The following is a 15784-nucleotide window of genomic DNA, read 5'->3' as shown; positions in this document are numbered from 1 at the left end:
ATCCTGTGCAGTTAGCTCATTTTATGTAGATGGCTACAGTATTAGCGAGATTATGAACATTTATGAAGAAACTCCATCTCTCAGAAATCCTGTCAGGTTATCCCATGCTAGTTAGCTGACTAGCATTGTCTGTGAAGATTAGAAATATTTCTGAATGACTTCAAATCCTCTCAGAAATTCTGTCAGAATTGTAACTCCTGCAAACCAGGTGAACGTGATAATCGTGAAGATTGTGAAAATGTATTCAAAAAAATCGGACAGAAATCCTGTCAGGTTTGCTCATGTTAGCTAGCTGGCTAACAAAATCTGTGAAAAACTAATTTCTATAAAGAATTGTGCAGACAGAATCTACTACAATTTGTGCTTCAGTATTACAGAGTAACATCAATCGGTCCATATGTTATGGCACCCTATCCGAAAGATATCCAGTACAGTCATAATATATCACCAGTGCACTGCAATAGATTCAAGAATACCCAAAATGCATAGGTGTGTAGGGAATACTGACGAGGACACCATCGGTCTGCTAGTACATTAGTTGTGGTGATGGAGGGGGGAGGGGAGTGATAGAAAGTCTTATCAGCTTCTTGTCAGGGCCTCGGTCCACCACTTAATCCTGCTTTACCCAGCAATTAGCCACGAGCGCTTTAGCCGCTGATGATTGGTTTGGCAAAGAAGAGGTGGAAAGGAGTTGTATCTGATAAGACAAGCACAGCTCATGGTTTAGAAAGCATGCATTCAAGCTCACACACTCAGACACTTAATCCTAAAGCAAAGCTGGTGTGCAAGAGTTAAAAATGTGCCAACACAACCGAAGATAGCATGTCATAATACCGGCTTAAATTAAACACACTCTCAGGCTGCAATTCAAAGTCAAATTTCCTGCTCTTGTGTGCTATCAGCTAAGAAAGCACTGCCTCTCAAGTATCTCCAGGGCTGGGCAGGAGACGGAGGATTTCAATCAGAGTTGTGATCTTAAACTAGTCCTGACCTGGTCCAGAGGCTGCTTGGCTGGGGTTCAACAGGACCAAACCTCAGAGTGAAAGAAACAACCGAAAAGATGCATGTGGTCAGAAACCCCAACTTCTACCTCATTAAAGTGCAATCAGCCACGACCACTGAATAAAAGATAAATATTCTGCTCTCCTTTAATGTGAGCACCAAGTGAAACTTCCATATCCCATAATTGCCCACTTTATCATTTCTCATTCCTTTATTAAGAATCGTTTCATACTTCCTATGTGCGAGTACTTCCAGTCACTGATCTGATACTACGAGCTGCACTTTGTAATTATCTGGAAAGTCTAAATTTATCTGGAAGACCCACTTTTTGCATTCATACTCTGATTTAAATGACCATGTATATCCATCCATTCATTCATTTTTTGTACCGCTTATCCTTACTGGGTCGTAGGGAACCTGGAGCCTATCCCAGGGGGAATGGGGCACAAGGCGAGGGACACCATGGACGGGGTGCCAATCCATCGCAGGGCACAATCACACACACACACACACACACACACACACCCATTCATACACTACGGACAGTTTTGTATATGCCAGATCAGCCTACAATCTACAATGCATGTCTTTGGATTGGGGGAGGAAACCGGAGTGCCCAGAGGAAACCCCTGAATCACGGGGAGAGCATGCAAACTCGGCAGGAATGGAATCCTCAACCCTGGAGGTTTGAAATGAATGTTAAAAATGACTGCTACTTGTAGATTTGAAGTAAAAAATTGGCATTTCTGCCAGCTTGTTAAATGAAATGTCAATTCTGAAATGCATGAAATATGTTTATATTGAAATGTTTAGTGATTCTGGTGCTAATTTTTGGCTGATACTGTATTTCCTTGCTCTTGTGAGACGTTTAGTATTTCTTAGGCGTAAAGGTTTTGGTGTTAATTCCTAAAAACAAAAAAAAGGTAAGAGCTTCTTTTCTCACTCAGCACTTTCTAGAGACTTTCAACGTCACATAAATTAGAAATCCATTGTAGAAGACGCTGAAACCTTGGACTCAAAGTGCCAAGATGCAAAGTACTATACTACACAGTTGCTACCACTATCAGCAGGTAGACAAACGGCATTGTGGGTAATGTAGGAAACTGCTAACCAAAGTGGCAATAGACCGACATGTCAGTGAAAGAATTTCATTACAAAGTACATCTTGGATGCTGTGGAAGATCACATGTTTATCATAAGTTTAATATGCAAGTCATTCAGGATGGATTTTTTTTTTTTTTACCACAAGAGCAATTATTAGGAGTGGGTTAATTTAATAATAATAATAAAAAAAAGCCACCTTTCTAAATATTAGCATGTTTGACCACAAGGGGCAAGTCTGTTTCCTCACATATTCTTTTAGAAAAAACAAAAAAACAAAAACAAAAGTACAGATTTTAGCTTCCAATCAGTCAATCAATTATTTAATATATTGGACATTTTTAGTATTGAAGCTATAAAATTGCTGCTGGAAATCTTTTCATCTGTTTTGGTGAATTGGAATGACTTATTCTGCCTCAATCTTCTGGATGTTGCAGATCATTCAGAAATACAAGGGTTTCCCAAACAATCAGTGAGTAACAAAGTGGAGCACAAGTATTAAACTAACTAATGTTCATAAATATGAGCCAAAAACGGTCACGTTGGGGTCCGTTACGTTCATCATAACCAATTCTTTTAATTCCTTACCACTCTTATTTGCAAACACACCAACAATAAGGAGATTATGAAACATGGAAATAGATTCTGGGTTTCTATTTCCATCAGTATTCTTTAGATATGATTTGTATTGATATTCCCTAATATTAGAAGTCAATTAAATTGTATTTGTATAGCACGTTTTACAATGGACACCGTCTCAAAGCAGCTTTACAGAAATATATAAACATGGGATACAGATTTTAAATGTGTGAATTTATCCCTTTTGAGCGAGCCGGTGGTATTGGGGGTGAGGAAAAACTCCCTAAGATGTTAAGAGGAAGGAACCTTGAGAGGAATCAGACTCCTCATCTGGGTAACAACTGATAGTGTGTAGGAAAGTTCATAGAAGAATTTATTATTGGATTGCTATAAAATCTATGAAAGAAATGGGTTGACAGGACAGATGAGAACACAAAGGTTAAGACATCACAACTGAACCCCAGTTTGATATTTGTGAAGTACAGTATCGGTCCATTAAAGAATATATAGCTTTGTAGATAGTTATAGGCCTCCTAATATTTCTGTCCAATTTGATACATTTCTCTTTAAATACATAATGACAATGCATTAGACATATAACGTGTTTTTATAAGCGTCTTTCTAATGTGTGATAATCTAGAGCTCGGCTGTTGAGGGTAGCGCACTCATTAAGAACAGATGTTAAAAGACTTCCTGTTTGGAAATGAGAGACTTTCACCTCCAGTGAAGATCTTCAGACGGCCAGATCAGTTTAAGCAGAATTTATAGATGCGTGCTACAGTGAAGAAGTAAAAAAGTCAGTATATACAGGTAGTATTTACTGGTTTAATGCCCTGTAGGCTTGCTCCTGACATCTTGTATGAGTATTAATCTCATTTAATGGGCTGTTATATGACATAGCCTTGTGCGGTTAGATCCTTTGAAGATGGTCCAAAAGTGCACAGACAGTAACCGATAAGAAAAGAGAGCTTTATTCATGCCATATGCAGAGCAGAACACAGCAGACTGATAGTCATGCTTCAGTAGTTTAACCTCGCACCTCACAGACAGGCCATCAGTTATCTGTGAAGCAGAGGAAAAAGATTATATGTGCCAGTGTTAGACTACCAAAACGTAGCACAATACTACTACTACTACTACTACTACTACTATTATTATTATTATTAACAATAATAATAATAATAATAATCATCCTACTTTCCTTATCTATATACAGTAGCACCTTTCATACATTTAAAATGCAGCTTAAAATAAAATAAAAAACAAAACATAAAATACACATTTATTTAAACAAAATCTAAGATAAAACATAAGCAACCTGAGTAAAAACACAAAACACAGTTTTTCAATGATAATGTTATTTATTGAAGCAAAAAAGTTATCCAATATCAACTGGGCCTGTGTGAAAATGTATTTGTCCCCGTACTTACTAATTCCACAAATCTATGAAACTGCATTCATAATGGGGTTCAGCTGGACTAGACGCAACCAGGCCCGATTACTGCAAACCCTGTTCAATCAAATCAACACTTAAATAGAACTTTTTCAACAGCATGAAGTTGGTTAAAAGGTCTTACTGAGTAACACACTATGACAAAGTTGAAAGAAATTCCAGAAATGATGAGGAAGAAGGTGATTGTAATACATCAGTCTGGGAAGGGTTACAAAGCTATTTCAAAGGCTCTGGAACTCCAGAGAACCACAGTGAGAGCCGTTATCTCCAAATGGAAAAACTCAGCACAGTAGTGAACCTACCAAGAAGTGTCCGACCTTCCAAAATTCCTCCAAAACACAGCAACTGCTCATCCAGGAAGTCACAAAAGAGCCAAGGACAACATAAATGGAACTACAGGCCTTTCTTACATCAATAAAGGTCACTGTTCATGACTCCACTATCAGAAAGACACTGGGCAAAAATGCCTCCATGGAACTGTGGAGAGGTGAAAACCACTGCGAACCCAGAAGAACATTAAGGCTCGTCTGAATTTTTCCAACACACACCTTGATGATCCTCAAACCTTTTGGGAGAATGTTCTGTGGAAGTCAAAAGTGAAACTGTTTGGAAGACAGTCCCGGGGGTCCTGTTACATCTGGTGTAAACACTGAATTCCACAAAAGGATCATCATACCTACGGTCAAGCATGGTGGTGGAAGTGTGATGGTGTGGGGATGCTTTGTTGCTACTGGGCCTGGGAAACTTGCAATAATCGAAGGAAACATGAATTCTGCTCTCTTCCAGAAAACCTTAAAGGAGCTCTTCTGATGCCTGGTTTTCAGTCCGTAAGTTGAAACTCAAGTGCAACTGGATTATGCAGCAAGACAATGATCCAAAGCGTAGGAGTAAATCCTAGTCCTAGAAGTAAGTGAAACACTGATCTCCAACAAAAATGATAAGTTTAGTGTGAACACTCTTCCCTCTCTGTTCTCAAAATGGCCTGAAGGGACTAGTATTATTTTTGAATCTATATTTACACGGACTCCTAGGCGCCTAAGAACCCACAGCTGCAGAATCTCTGTGTCTTTGTCTGTCAGTAAAACGTGCCCTAGTGCACTCGGCCCTGTCCGTCCTGTCCGACGAGACTTGTTAACCAGGCGCCTTTGATGGAGACAGTATTCCAACCAGTGAAAGTTCATAAAATGTAAAGAGATTTTACAGGCCTGTAAGTTTAGTGACATTTGTGTCGTTCCTGCAGAGGTATTTAATAAAGACAGCAGGATGCTATGCTGATCCTTTGCTGTGGTGAAATAGTGGTTAAAAAAAAAAAAGTTTAATTGATCATTTTGAGATTAAGAGTCTTCTTTAATGTTTTAAATTAAATGCAGTTTACAGTTCATTTGAAATTATTCTACAAAATGGCCAGCAGAAGGAATGCCCACTGGAAACCACTGGAAAAAAAAAAAAAACCCTTCTGCACTTGAAAAACCCTTTACTTTCTCATTATTTTTCTTTTTCCCCTTACTTGTATATAAAGTACATCATGCTCTTCCCAATACTCATCACCCCTTTCTTCTTATTCCTAAACCCTTATTGATCTACGCCGGCCCTGAGACTTGTGCATAAGCAACAAACAGCAAAATCACAAAGTTTCTCTCGTCAGTCTGAAGACTCTTACATAATTTCATGTAATGTCCCTATGCATACACTTTCTTAACCCCTCCACAATTTCCCCCCTGCTGGTGTAAGTCTTTGCTAAATGCTAGCGGATCCCTTTTAGAATTACTGGCACCCTTAAAGAGAACAGGTAGGGGGAAATGACTGTATAAAATAAAACATTAAACAATGATCCATTGTGTCGTTGCCCTTGTTGTTGTCTTTGGCCAAACATGAGGTTGTAAAATTGCTTTGTAATTCATTTTCATAAAGAAAACCAAAGAGATTTACCAAAGAGAGGGATTGTTTGTGATACTTAAGCAGCATTCATGCGCAACACTATAAAGTACAATCAAGGCCATAATCAAAAATTTGTCAGGAAGCGTGAGCATGGACCTAACCACCTCAATAACAAGCAGCTGTTTGGCAAAAGTGCAAGAAAGAAGCCTAAACTGTACATTTTTCATGAAGGGTGCCAGTAAATTTGAAGCAGACAGTATGTTATATATAGACTAATACGTTTGTGTATATTTGGCAATACAGTAGGATGAAAAAGGATGCATAATATTCAATATCAAAGACGACGGCATCATTTTCTCTTTTTTATATAAATAAATATATTCAATATCTGCAGAACTCTTAAAAATATAGTATACTCAAATGTAAACTGTGTTAAATAAAAACAGCGTGGACTTTGTGACCTTTACACTTTTGGCATAAAGTGGAATCTGCATTGTTTTAAACTTACAGTACCTTTAGCGACTTTTATACCACAACACTGTTGAATTCTGGATTCTGATTGGTCAGAAGCTGTAAATTTCTCCAGGGTCAATCTCTCCAGAGTCACAGAGTGTTTTGTAACAGTCAGAGAAAGCTGTAACTTTTTTCTCTTTTATCTTATATATATCCAATTGAGAATTGGAACTTTTTAGCAGACATTCCACAACATTAAACAGAACTATAAATGGATGAAACCTTATTTAAAATGGTGATTAATAATTACTAATGGTCAAACTGCTGTGATATAAGAGGAATAAAACAGTATTGTTATAGGAAAATCAAGGTCAGAGTGGTAACAGTAATTCCGCTTACCATCAGGACACATAATCCCACCCTGACATTTCCACCCTAATTTCCAACAAGTGCATGCCCAAACTAGGTGGACTTCCAATATTTATTATCCATCACACTCATTTTAGGGACAAATTTAGAAATTGTATTAACCTCTTCCCTCTCTAACGGTCAGACATTATATAACAGTCAGTGATTTATATATTTATATAACAATCCAACCATGTTTCTGGACTTCAGATTTTTTGTCTCTATTTTAGAGCTATTTATCTTTTTTAGTGGAACCCAGTAAGCGGAACCTTCCCAAATCCTGCAAATCGCTCTCATCTCGCTGCTGTGTGAATGTTCTCATGGCTGAGTCCTTTTTGGCCATGAACTACTTCACGCTTTTCTGGTTTATAGTGTTCTCCCTTGTCACCCATAACACTTTTCATGAAACAGATTTCATGGCCTTTGTCTCGCAACATCTGTTAACAGCTGCACAGAAATTAATTAAGAAAGCGAGTGAGGGGAAAAAAAAAAAAAAAAAAAAAAAAAAAAAAAAGGCGAGAGTGTAGGAAAAACCACATTACTGGTCACCATTTCCTCACATAAACAGCAGCATTTATTCGGTCCTGGTTGCAAAACGAGTAATTGATCCCGCAGCAGTCATCAACGCTCATGGGCAGTTTTGTCAATTAGAGCTAAAACGAAGACATCACTGGCCAAACTGCTGTTTGGAGAGAAGATGAAGAGTGGAGAATCTTGAAATTCTTCCATGCAGCAAACCGGAGACGGCCACCTGAGGTGGAAAAATCTGGAAAAGGAATCCGAAAGGCGTGCAGATAAATGACTTGCAATCTAATGAAAGTGGTTTAGACACTGGCTTCTCATTTTTCTTCCAAGACCACTCTGTATATGCAGCCGTTACAGGGGGGGGGGAAGAAATCCTGTTCATAAAGAGGAGCTGGTAACCTGATCTGATCTTGATAAGTTCAAAATGTCAGGCTTCTCATGCCTGAGGTGCTGAGGTGTGCGTGTTGACACGTGTGACATAGAGAAGCTGAACGTGATCCCTGGAAATCGTGAATAGCAGTAACAACACTTTACTTCCTCAGGAAAAGGAGTGGAAAAGGAAAAGGAGGGTTTAATCAGAGACGCCGTGATATCTGGCGTCATACGGTTTCGTATTTTATGATCGCACTCAAATATTAAAGGATGTGATTGATCAGAAGTGAGAACGTTCTCCAGGCAAAAAAAAGGTTCACTCCGAACATTCTTCAAGTTCACCATAAAGGTTACGTGTATAACTTTATAACAGACGCTTTCATAAATGGAATACATTTAGGAAGTTAGAGAACCCTTAACCATCCAAGGAACCCTTGAGGAACCCTTCTTTCTAAAAGAGCACTGACTGTGGAGAGTTTACTGAATTAACTTTAGTTCAAAACTGTCATATAGCACCTTTTCAAATGTTTTGCTTCAGTTCCTTAGTTCCTCTGGAGGAACCCTTTGCCATCCAAAAAGCCTTTGAGGAACTTTTTTCCCCCACTACACTTGTAGCAAAAACAAAAAAGTAAAATTTAAAAACTTTGCGGATTATACTCTTTGTCCTTTAGAAAAACATTTCACAAATAAATCCTTTAGGAAGCTAAACATCCATCCGAGGAACGCTTGAGGAACCATTTTTCTGGTCAAAGTCTGAGGGTGTACAACGCCCTTGCTTTTTCCACCTCATGAAAATATGGTGTGTCCACCTGGATAGTGCATCATCATTGCAACAGCAAGCACAGTATTCCCCTATACTGTGAACATGTCATTTCCTGAGTCCTCTTAAATGGAGCAGTGAATATGTCAATGTGTGCATAATAATTGTAAAAGCCTTAAACCGTCCACTCAACTGGCTAAGAATGGTTTCTCCATGGCTTATGTTTCTTTCACATTGCTTGTGTTAACAGGTGGAGGTGAATAATTCCTTATCTCAGACTCGCAGATTCCTACGTCTTCTCTGACCATCTTGATTTAGCAAATCCAATTAGCTATATCACAAAGGGCTGTATTCAGAGTCGCTGACTTATGTTCATAAGTTACATCAATATTTACACAGGGAAAGTTACTCGAATTCAGAGTCGGGTAATACAGCTGCTTAAGTCAACATTTTACGATAGACCGAATAGAAATTATTAAAGATTATTTATCGATTTTTAGCTATGTAGTTCACACCTTCAGCGTGCTGGAGACATCTAGACCGTCATCTTTAAACGCATGCTTTTAAGCTGAAAAGAAAATGGGATAGAAAATGCAGACTGTGGAAGATCGTGTTTGTTCCTTTGCTGTGAAATGTAATAGGATGTAATATAAAAGCAATGAAACACAATTGTACAAAAAGTGATACATTAATGAGAAGATAGCAAGCAGCCAAAGTAAAAATAAATAAACAAACAAACAAACAAACAAACAAACAAACAAACAAACAAACAAAAGGGTCTAGTATATCGAATAGCCCTAGTAGAAATTGTCAGATTGTAAATTTGGTTTAAGTTAAAATATGCCTCCACTTGCATTATTTGGCAGCTTATGAAATAGCACTTGATCCAGTACATCCTATATACACACAATGTAATTATTTATATTACATTATATATAAAAAATAAAAAAATAAAAAAATATAATAATAATAATAATAATAATAATAATAATAATAATAATAATAATAATAATAAATATATATATATATATATTATATATAAATATATATATATAAATAAAATGTGTGTGTGTGTGTGTGTGTGTGTGTGTGTGTGTGTGTGTGTGTGTGTGTGTAATCAGTCCGTACAGGATTTCGCAGAGTATTTATTTTTTTTGATTGATTGATTGTGATTTTTTTTTAAAGGTTGCTTACAGTTGAATGTAGTCCTGATGTACATTTTGGCTAGAAAACTTTTGAGCGATTCAGGGATTAAGTGCGTTGGACTTTTTCTGTTAATGCTAGCATGTTATCTTGTGCTAAAGACAGACAGACAGACAAATAGTTTTAATTCCTTCTTTGTTCAGTTGGAATGGGGATTAGTCAAGGGACAGTGTTGCTCTGAATGTGCACATGCTTAATTATCTGGATAAATGTTTATTTCATGGGAGCAATGTGATATGTCTGTGATACTATGATATGTCCAACGTTTGATGGTTAAAGCACAATGCAAACAGATGACATTCGTCTCACTTCATATAACCGAAGCCAGACTTTTTTAGGTGTTATAAAAACACTACGTGTTGACGAGACTTAGATATGGAGCCAAATCCCTTCCACAGGTCAGTACCTCGAAGACTTATCTGATTGCCAGAATATACGTTTGGGTTTTAAATCTCTTTCACTCCAGAGCAGGCTGAGGAAAGCCGATGATCTCATCAGATCAGTATCGTAAGGGATGATGAATCAAACAGAAATGACTTAAACCTGTTTTAATATAATATAATATAATATAATATAATATAATATAATATAATATAATATAATATATATATATATCTGTAACTGCTGAGCAATCCATTATATATGTCTTATTTACTTATTTCTTTACTTCTAATTAACTTTTTAAAAACACACAAATCTGCACCACCTGTAAAATAAAATGATGAGCAACAGTCTCAACTTTAATAAAGAGGGGGAGGCTCAGCCCTGCTAATTTGACTTATTATAGAACTAGCTATTAAATAAATAAATTAAATGAAGATACAGATTAACTGGTTCAGAATCGACAAGTAACTATAATTTCATGGTAGACTTGTGCCCCATAAACCATCAATCAAATCCAGCCTGTTTAGCCGAAGCGTATACACATTGTTCCTAGAAAGGAGATCTTTTGCCGTCCTAGCAGGTTGCCTGATGAGATGTTTTGATATTTTGCTTGTCTAGGAATGTACGCAGGGTTGTCAAAAGTTACGTGTATTCAGAATTAGGTTACACACATGAAGTCAATTTTCTGGCTATGATAATTACCTGAGTGGAGTTCATGCCTCTGAGGATGCCGGATTTTTCTTGAGTAAAAGCATCTGAGAAGGGGTTTTTCAATAATGTCACCTTTATACTGAAGAACATTCCATCAAACAAAATGCAGACGGATACAGAAGAAGCTATACATTTCTTTTCTTTGCTATGAAATGTAATACCAATGTAACATCTCCTCTCAGATTTAGTCCTGATTTATTTCTTTTGGCATCGTCACACTGACAGACAGGAAGGATGTAAACGATGTTTTGTAGTCTCTGTTTTCCTAGAATTTCGACACACTTGCTATGATCAAAGAGTTTTTATTGAGTTTCATCACATTCCCTTGATAATTCCACTTTGTTTGTGATCGTAGGAACAATAAAGCTGTTGACCAGTGCACCTTCTGTGATGAACAATTTCATTTTTACAATGCATTCATTCCAGTTCAGATTCAATCTCAAATACGATTCTTGTTATTTCATATTTCTTGGTTTTAAATGATGCGCACAAGCTGTTCGAAGAATGCGAACTTCCACAAATGTTAGCTGTAATCAGCATGAGGCTGGTCATTTAAGAAATATTTCCCATTATTCCCCAGGCCCCGTGAAACAGAGAGGTCTTCGCATACCGAGCCTGTGGACATTCTGAAGCTGCGTTCGCCAAAACCAACCTCTCAAACTGTGTTTATCCATCAGATCAAACAGTTTAATGAAACCGATACAGATCACATGTGAGAAATTTTAAAGAATAAACAGGCACTGATAGCAGAGACCCTTTCACATTGCAGAACAAAAGATGTTTGCATTAGAATTTATCACCTTCTTTGGACGTCTGCGGTCAGCCAGTGAAAGCAGAGTGAAGGCACCGACCTCATTCCTTCCTTAAATGCACAACGACTGCCAATATTTAATTAGCTCAATTAAGAAATTACAGGAACGCTCAAATTTAATTGGATGCTAGACATTCTGTAAGTTCTTCTCTAAACAAAACTCAGCAAAAGTGCTCAAAGTTCCCCACGTATACAGTTTTGAAACCCAACCTGGGCACAGTGTGTTTGGGCCCACAGTGTTTTATAAACAATACCAGAGTGGGAAAATCCAATCCACTTGGGAATAAACCCAAGCGCACATGGGCCTTTTCTCAGACAGATCTCTGTTGAGGACAAAAATGTAAATACAGAGTGGTTTTGATGTCTGGAGTTGTCTGGACTTCTTTTTCATTCTCTGTCAAGCTAGCGTGACGTCTGTCCACCCAGCCTTCTGTATAATCTTACTTTCTATCCTGGTGGTATGGACGCCAAGTTAAAGTGAGTGGTTAATATGTCACATGGGCCTGGTTACTGTCTTCCCCTTTTGTACACTCAGTTGCATGGAAATCCCAGTACATAAAAGTGATGAAGTGTAGGAATTAACTGAAATCTCTATGGCATACTTTCTTAGGCTATAGTATGGTATGTTAAGTAAGGAATAAAACACTTGCTGATGTGCTGTTGTAGGAAAATAATCAATGACAAAGTTAATTATTTACCAAGAGCATTACGCAATAAAACTCAAGACATTTTATTTCTCTTGTACCACAGCAATTTGGCTTCAAGTACAATTTTTCTTACTTAAAAAAAAATAATAAATAAAATTTTTTTTTTCTTATTTTCTTTCTTACTTAAAAGTATGACTTTTTACCCATTTATTATTGTGAATATCACTAAAACATTATTATTATTATTATTATTATTATTATTATTATTATTATTATACTATAATATTAACAGTAATAAACAGGATCTCTCTTTCTATCTCTCTTCAATTAAATTTTATTTGTACAGCGCTTTTTACAACAGACACTGTCTCAAAGCAGCTTTACAGAAATATATAAACACAGTATACAGATATTAAAAGTGTGAATTTATCCCGATCGAGCGAGCCAGTGGCGACAGTGGTGAGGAAAAACTCCCTAAGATGGTAAGAGGAAGAAACCTTGAGAGGAACCAGACTCAGAAGGGAACCCGTCCTCATCTGGGTAACATCAGATGGTGTGAAAAAGTTAATTATGGTTTTATGTGACGTCTGTTTGGCCTTAGAAGCAGCCGTAGTCCCAGCAATCTGGAATTGGAGTAGATGAGAGCTCCATCCAGAGGTAGGACATCCGAAACGGATCAGGCAGGTCTGGAGAGCAGAAACGATCAGGATCTCTAGTATCTCCATAAGATCGTGTGTGGCTCGACAGAAGGAGAGAGTGAGAGAAAAGATTATTAGGAGTGTGCTTAGCGTAACAGAATCTAGTCAGGGTAGGCTTGAGTAAACAAATACGTTTTAAGCCTGGACTTAAACACTGAGACTGTGTCTGAGTCCTGAACACTAATTGGAAGACTGTTCCATAACTGTGGGGCTCTATAAGAGAAAGCTCTTCCCCCTGCTGTAGCCTTCACTGTTCGAGGTACTGCATCTTTTGATCTAAAAATATGCTCTCTTTCTCTTTTAAAGTTAATAAGATAAAAAAAAAACAAAAAAAAACCCAGCAACACAGTTGGTCATGTTATGAAGAAACCACAGAGCACCAAGTCCTCAGTCCTGAACAGTTTCCACTGGTGGAAAAGTTAAATACAGCTTTACCACTGATTGTTACAAAGCACTAACACCGGAGACTCCTTCCAAAAAAAAAAAAAAAAAAAAAAAAAAAGAAGATCAATAAACAATCACCTTACAGAAAACTTCACAATATCAAAAATTATATACATTTTCCTATTCAATTTATGTGGAGCATGTTACTATAGAAACAGTGTATTAAAATAAACTTTGCAGCCATAACTTACTCTCAGAGCAAATCATTCAACACCTTATGGCCAATCAGAATTGGGAATTCAACAGCACTTTTGTCCAATGGCCATCACCTAACCATGTGTTCAATCCAAAAACTCGCTTGCTTGGCCCCACAAAATGAATCCCAACTGTCTTGAAAACTTTCCCACATGTGACTGATTTAAAGCGCAGTGCCAGAGATTTGAGATGCCCATATATTAGGCTTGAAGGCAGTGATCTCAAAGCCTGATCTGACGTTGGCTTGTCTTTATTTTTTTTTCTTCCTCCATCATATACCACGGTCTAGCCTTTATATAAATACTGTATACTTTGTTCATGGTATGCCTAGTGCACTGTGGCATACGTAATTGCTATCTACTCTGATGTTAACCTACACACACACACACACACACGCACACACACACACACCCCAGCAGAGCATAGGGATATATTCGACACAATACCACTTCATTGAATTGCAAAGTGCTTTTTCCCCCCACTGTGAATATTGGTGAGAGAAAGTCGAAGGCCATTGCAGACATCTTTAACACCCTTACCTCCCTCTGCAGCAATAACACACTGTGGTCTGGTGGTTAGCATGCCCACTGGTTCTCTCTCTCTCTCTTTATGTTTATAGCTGGAAAGTGTTGAAATGCAGTGCAAAACTTGCTTCCTCTCATCTTGTCTACGTGATCTCCATTTATTTGAACAGCTTTTTTGGAAAGGAGGTGCAACCCTGCCAACATCCTCCGGGCTTTCCATGGTCATCATACACACTCGTCTGCACAGAGCAATGAGAAAATCCTCATCGTAGGCATTCAGTATAACAATTCAAATAAACAAACAAATAAATAAACAAACTGGTCCCATGGGAGACAAGTCAGTTCGCTTAGTATGTCTCTGCAGTGATTAATGTTGATTTACATAGCACATTCTGAATTATAATAGGACATAACTGAGCATGAAATCATGATGCGTGATAATTTTATTTATTTATTTTAAATGGTACACATATAGAGTGCTTTACACTGTGTCTCATTCACCCATTCACACACACAAATGGTAGCAGAGCTGCTATGCAAGGCACTAACTTGCCATCGGGAGCAACTTGGGGTTCAGTGTCTCGCCCAATGACACTTCGGCATGTAGAGTCACGCCGGGAATCGAACCGCCAACCCTACAATTAGTGGACAACCCGCTCTACCACCTGAGCCACAGCCGCCCCATCACGATGCAATCTATAATAGAGTCATACGTAAAGTTTTACATTATATTTTAATATATATGACGTCTTTTTTTTTCTTTTCTTCAAAACTTGTATTGTAAAAATCCAGGCGGCGTAAATTCAAGAAAAAAATAAAAGAAAACAAAACAAAACAAAAAAAAGTCTGATTTTCAATTTTTTTTCAGTCCAAGTCATAAATATCCCACAGAAGCACTTTCCATATGTTTGGCCTTAACCATGCAAATGAATTCACCTCTATAAAAGACAGGTCTTAAAAATTTCAGGTTTAAAAACATCTGGCACTACAAAGTTTTGGATTAAGAATAGAAAAAGGAAAAGCAATAGAACATTTGGCACTGTATATTCACGTGGCTTTGAAATTTTTAATCCAGGTTAAAAAGTCCAATTGCACAGTATCTGTTCTTAGAATTTCACTGGGTCTTTTTTTTTTTTTTTTTTACATACTTGCATATCAAAGAGAGTTAAGATTTGCAGTACAGTGTTCAAACATTCTTTTTTTCTATTTGTACTTGATTTTATACATATCCTGAATGAGAAAACGACTGTGAAAATAACTTTCAATAAAATCAATCACAATTTATAAATGCTGCAAAATATTTTCCATCCAACCAGAAAATTTCACCATGTGTTTTGCCTAAAGCAGAGGACTGCACGAGTGTTTATTGCAATCAGAGAGTACACAAGCCCAAGGTCACGCATGAAACCATTTACTTTCTGCATTTATGACATATAAACTCCAGGCAGTGGTCCAGTGGCTACAACCTTGTCATGTAAACATGCCGGGAATGATGGAAAGGGTGTTAACGCTAGCTCTGGCATGGAACGAGGGCCGCAAATGTTCAGGCTTAATATTTTGGTTTGAGTGCAGGTCATGGACTTTATGTGTAAGCCACAGCAGTGAGTGTGGTCTACCTGACCAGATGGAATCAAAA

This window comes from Ictalurus punctatus, chromosome 13 (assembly GCF_001660625.3).
Source record: "Ictalurus punctatus breed USDA103 chromosome 13, Coco_2.0, whole genome shotgun sequence".
Classification (NCBI taxonomy): domain Eukaryota; kingdom Metazoa; phylum Chordata; class Actinopteri; order Siluriformes; family Ictaluridae; genus Ictalurus; species Ictalurus punctatus.
The sequence above is the reverse complement of the archived record's forward strand: the minus strand, read 5'-3'. Positions refer to the sequence as shown.